Below are 5,784 nucleotides of genomic sequence, written 5' to 3' on the forward strand. Positions count from 1 at the left end.
TCCATGTTTCAGCAGTAGCATATTGTTCCATGGAGCTAAGGTCCAAAATATGGAATAAAAAGTATTTCCACGACTCTACCACCCGGCCAATCCTGTTCCACTTAATCCCTTTTTCATGGCCACATATCTTTACGGCTAAGGAATGGGGACCCCCTAGTGTGGCTTTATGGATATGGAGGAAAGTATATGTAGGTTAGGCGTATGGTTGAATAAACTTCAACTTGTCAGTTTCTGATAATCGACCCTTTATCATTACGTCAGAAATATTATATGTCCATCATCTGTGCTATATCCTAGGACTAGCCTAGGGTCTATTTCTCGTGGGTTAAGAAAAGTCAAACATTGGATTTAATGATCTCTCCGCTTCTCCCTCTGCTTCGTCCCTCTCCTCCTCCCTCTCCCTCTCTCGCTCTGTCGTACTCTCCTTCTCCGGCCAATGGCGAATGCCTCCGTCGTCCATGGCGACTCACTCGGCGATAATTCCATCTACTGTTACCGCGCCATGCTCACCACCTCCACCGGCATTTGGCTCGGCGACAACCCTCTGCACTTCTCCTTACCCATCCTCCTCTACCAAATCATCCTCATCTTCCTCCTCTCCAACCTCACTCACCTCCTCCTCCGCCGCTTCGGCCAACCCCTCATTGTCTCCCAAGTCGTGGTACGCCTCATTCTTATGTATTTTCCGACGCGACGCTCTCTATCTCTTCGTCGAATGATTATGTGAGTATCATTGCTGCAGGCGGGGTGGCTGTTGGGTCCTAATTTCCTTGGCAAAAGTCCCATCTTTGATAAGATGTTCACCCAGCAGAGCTTTCAGCAGCTCGGCACCATCGCCGGTTTCTCCTTCATGCTCTTCTACTTCGTGGTGGGCGTCAAGGTTGACCTCACCATGATCCCCAAGGCCGGGAGGAAGGCCGTGGCCATGGCCATGTGCGGCACCCTGCTCCCCTACTTATTCGTCTTCCTCGCCGCCAGAGCCATGACCAGAGATTTGCCACCACAGAACCCCCAATCACATTTCATGTTGATCTTTGTTGACCGCTGGTCCGTCACGTCCTACGCCGTCCTCTCCGGCGTCCTTGCCGAATTCAATCTCCTTACCACCAAGGTTGGCCGCCTGGCCATGTCCGCGACCATCCTCTCCGATATCGTCCACCTCTTCGTCATCGCCTGCATCGGCACGTTCGTGACCGGCTTCAGGAGACATGGCGACGCCCTGCAGGGCTTGACGGGGATGCTTTCCTTCCTCGCCATGGCGGCGCTCATCATGTTCGTCCTGCGACCGCTGGTGCTCTGGCTCTGTCAGCGGACGCCCGAGGGAGAGCTCCTCGGCGAGGCCAGCTTCATGGCCATCCTACTCATGGCGGTGGGCTGCAGCCTTATGGGCATCTTCATCGGTTTCGATTGCACCACGGGCCCCTTCTTCTTCGGGATGGTGCTTCCTGGCGGGGCGCCGCTAGGGACGACGCTGGTGGAGCGCCTGGACCGCTTCATCACTGGGGTGATTCTGCCGTTGGCCTTAGCGCTCGCCGGGATGCGGATAGACCTGACGTCGCTTGTGAACGGTAAGGAGTGGGGGGTGTTTGTGATCTTGATAGCGGTCGCCGTTGCGACCAAATTCGTCGGCACCGTCCTTCCCTGCTTTTGCACCAGCATGCCTCGCCGGGAGGTTTTCGCCACCGGCCTCATGATGATCAACAAGGGAATACACGAAGTGGGATGCGCTCTCGAGTGGATAGACAGCAAGGTCCGTTCGTTCTAGCATTCCACCAAATCACCTGTGTGCATGCTTAAGTGGTCGAACAATTAATTTACAGGTTGTGGATGACCAAATCTACACCATCGTCATCATCTGCATCCTCCTCCTCGCCGGAAGCACCACTCCCCTGCTCAAGTCCGTGTACCGGCCGGAGGACCGGTTTCTGGTTCACGACCGGCGGACTCTGCAGCACGCAGAGCCCGACGGCGAGTTCCGCATCCTCGCATGCGTTCACGACCAGGACAACGTGAACCCCATTCTCTCCCTCCTTGAGGCCGCCGGTCCGTCGTCCCACTCCCCCATCTGTGTCTACCTTCTCCATCTCATCCAGCTCATTGGCCGCGCCGATGCCATCCTCATCCACTACAAGCTCCACAGCTCCGCCCCCATCTCCGACTCCGACCACATCGTGAACGCCTTCAAGCTTTTCGAGAAGCAGTTCGACAGAGGCTGCATCTGGGTTCTCCCCTACATCTGCATCTCCCCCTACAATAGTATGCACGACGACGTCTGCTCCCTCGCCCTCGACAAGAATACTACCATCGTCATCCTCCCCTTCCACAAGCAAGCCATCCCCAGCGGCAACTTCATCTCCGGCGGGGGCCACGCCATGCAGGCATTCACCGTCAACGTTCTGCAATATGCCCCCTGCTCCGTCGGCATCCTCGTCAACTCCTTTTTGGAAGGCGGGGGGCCGCTGCAACTGCGGCGCGTGGCGGTCTACTTCTTCGGCGGGGCGGACGACCGGGAGGCGCTCGCACTGGGGGCACGCCTGGCGGGTAACTGCGCCGTCGGTCTGACGGTGGTGCGTTTCCTTCCGTCGACGGAGTGGCTGGTGGAAGGGCCGGATGCGCAGGCGGACGAGCAGGCGCTGATGCGATTCCGCATCCAGAAGGTGGACGGGGAGCGGGTGGAGTACCGGGAGGAGGCGGTGAGGGACAGCGAGGAGACGATGGGAGTGATCAGGGAGACGAGCGGTCAGTTCAATTTGCTGGTGGTGGGGCGGAGGGTGGGGGAGGATTCGCCGCTGACAGTGGGGTTGTCGATGTGGAGCGAGCACCCGGAACTAGGAGCCATCGGAGACTTGCTAGCATCGACGGACTTCGGATGTCGGGCTGCGACGCTGGTGGTGCAGCAGCAGACGAGAGTGGCCGGAGATGGAACTGAGGGCTTCGAGGCCTTCGACGACCCGCCGAAGGCGAAGCGGGTGGTGCCTCGAAACGACGGCGATTACTAATTAATCGCCATAATTATCGGCCTAATCCGTAAGTTAGATTTTGTGAATTGTAATTTCTAAAATACCTCTTTTAGACGTTTTTAATATTTTTCTCAATTCGATTGCGAATTAAATTTTGATTTTTCTCCCTGAATATATGGGGTTTAGCTAATTAAATAAGTAAATAAATAAATAATTGTTTTTTAATTTCGCCCTAATAAGTCAAAAGAGTGGTCATTTGGACCGGCTGGTCGGTTTGCAAACCGAATTTACATAGCCGGTTCCCTCCGCCGTCAGGGTCTCACACCGCCCAAATCAAAGCCGTCGTGGCCGCCACTCTTCGCCCCTCGCCGCCGCGGGTAAAGTGGTTCCTGTTCTTCGATCTGATGTTTGTCCGTGTTGTTGTTTTCTCCACCGGCATCTGGAAGGACATCTCTTCGTCGGCGCTTCAGATCTCTGCTATGGGTGTTAAATGGGAAACTCGGGCTGATGCAGAAGGCGAAGTAGGGAAGGTAGAGGTTCAAGCCAAAAGAAATGTGGCGGTCAAACGGTCACTCTTAGGTAGAGTTCGTCCTCTCATCCAATACTAAAGCCTCTAATTCAAGGATGACTCGTCCTACCTATGAAATGAGCAACCAAGCCCTAGATATAGTCAATGATCTGATTGGATCTGAACAACTTAAGATATTATTTCAATAATTAGAGACCAGTCTCCGATTGTGAGGGCACCCAATCAAAAGGTTGGTCTAGTCCCTAGGAATTTGTTGCTCCATTCTTTAAAAGATGTGTAGCCTTATATATAGCAGGACAGTCATAAAAATCGTCCAGGTTCAAAGAACCTACTTCTATGATTTCGTTCAGATCTCCGGACTGTCAATATATATTTGAGTGATCCTAATAATCAGATGATATTTCACTTAGATTTTCATACTTCGAGCATATATTCGAGTGACCCAAAGAATCAGACGATATTTCACTCAGATCTTCAGACTCTTAGCATATATTCAAGCAACCCAAAGAATTATACGGTATTTCAGCCAGATCTCCAGACTCCCCGTATATATTCGAGCGACCTTAAGAACCGGACGGTATTTCACTCAAATCTAGACTCCCAGTATATATTCAAGCGATCCTAAGGATGGGGCGGTATCTCATCCATACCTCCAACATTACTACGCATGTATATCAGAGCAGTGCAAAGTGTAGAAAGTTGTTCGTCTTTATAAAACTTAAGGTTTCATTCATTACTCGTCCGAGTAAGTCAACGTCTAGCCGAGTATGCTTAGGGAATAATATTATCAGAGAACCCTACCCACCTCTCAGAAAATAGCAACTGTCTATCAGATAATCTTCTTCTAAGATAAGGTAAGCTTAAGGAACCTTCCTCGGAGGTGATTATACTTCCCCTTAGCCGACACATTAGGACCGTATATTCTTTTAACCATCTCATTAATGACCTCAGTTACAAAAAGGGTGCACACAGGTAGTAGAAGATTCCTCGGACTAGCCATACGCCTTCCAGGATGCATATACTCCGTTGCTCAATAACTTCTGACACCCAACATTCTCTGTCATCTCCTAATTGTGGAAGTTATAGAATGATATATAAATAGTGGGTCGTCTCTGATGGCAAGGTACATATACTTCATTATACTACGTGCGCATCCTGCAATTCATCACTATTGTTCTACTTCTTGCCTAGGTAATATACTGACTTGAGCGTTGGAGGGTCTTCGCCAGAGATCCCTTCCTTGATTTTTAGCGCTGACGTTCTGTTGGCTCGTTTGAATGTATGTAGAGAGCTTAGTGCATTAGTCAAGAGTCTTCGATCCCATCTAGAGGTCTTCATCTGGTCAACATTATAATTATCTATTCAGCACGTCATCTCCCACTTTCAGACAAACCTTTCCACGTTATGTTGATGCGTTCAATATTCCAGATAGAGGACAACATTTGCGAGTCTGAGAAGATCCTTTGTGATTCGCACTGCATTGTCCAAGTCAAGAGTATCACCGGAGCAAAATCCCCAAGGTCCTCTCAAGGCTCAATGCTCATGGTGTGTAGGCTCAATGCTCATGGTGTGTAAAGTTATCTTTCGAATTGTTTCTATGTTTTTTTTCCTTTGATTTTCTTCAGATTGATTACCGGCACCAAGACTCCAAGTTCAAGCTCATTCTATAGAGGGCAGGACTATCACAAGAAGACTAAGAAGCTTCCTCTAAGTTGGAAATGGTACGTAGCTGTACCACATTTGCATCTTTAAATTTTAACTATCTCAACTTTATGTTGTCTCAAACAATTGAGAATTAGGAAGAAGACTCTGTTGGTGCAGCGGGATCGGCAAGAGGGAGATGAATTACCTACAAATATGAAAATACCTTTCTCAAAGCTTTCAACTTTAAAATAAAAGCAACAATTATAAAATTAAATAGAGTTAAAATAAAAACAGACTCAGTGTTTTACTTGGTTACAACCAAAACGGTTGTTAATCAAAGACAGTTGGAAAGCATACTAGGAACGTCTCCCTCTCTGAAGGCGGAGAAGTCTTTTACACTAAGAGCTCTTACAAGTTGCTTGGAAATGAAAATCAGAGTTGATTTTCGAATAGCTGTTCGAGGCCCCTTTATATCCGTTCATATCCGTGGGGCCGACTCTAGGGGACCACTGAGGTGGTAGATCCACCTTAGGATCAAGTCGCACTCCTGAAAGTCTACCTAATCTATTAGGCTTACATTTTGCTTGAAGGTCCCTTCTCCAAGTCTACTAACAAGGGTCAATCCTTTATGATCAAGCCACACTCCTATAA

General features: G+C 49.6%; 1 pseudogene; it reads left to right on the forward strand.

Moving 5' to 3' along the window:
• The first annotated feature begins 436 nt into the window (after nucleotides 1-436).
• LOC122035255 lies at nucleotides 437-2,999 on the forward strand (annotated as a pseudogene).
• The last annotated feature ends 2,785 nt before the right edge of the window (nucleotides 3,000-5,784 follow it).

This window comes from Zingiber officinale, chromosome 11B (assembly GCF_018446385.1).
Source record: "Zingiber officinale cultivar Zhangliang chromosome 11B, Zo_v1.1, whole genome shotgun sequence".
Taxonomy (NCBI): domain Eukaryota; kingdom Viridiplantae; phylum Streptophyta; class Magnoliopsida; order Zingiberales; family Zingiberaceae; genus Zingiber; species Zingiber officinale.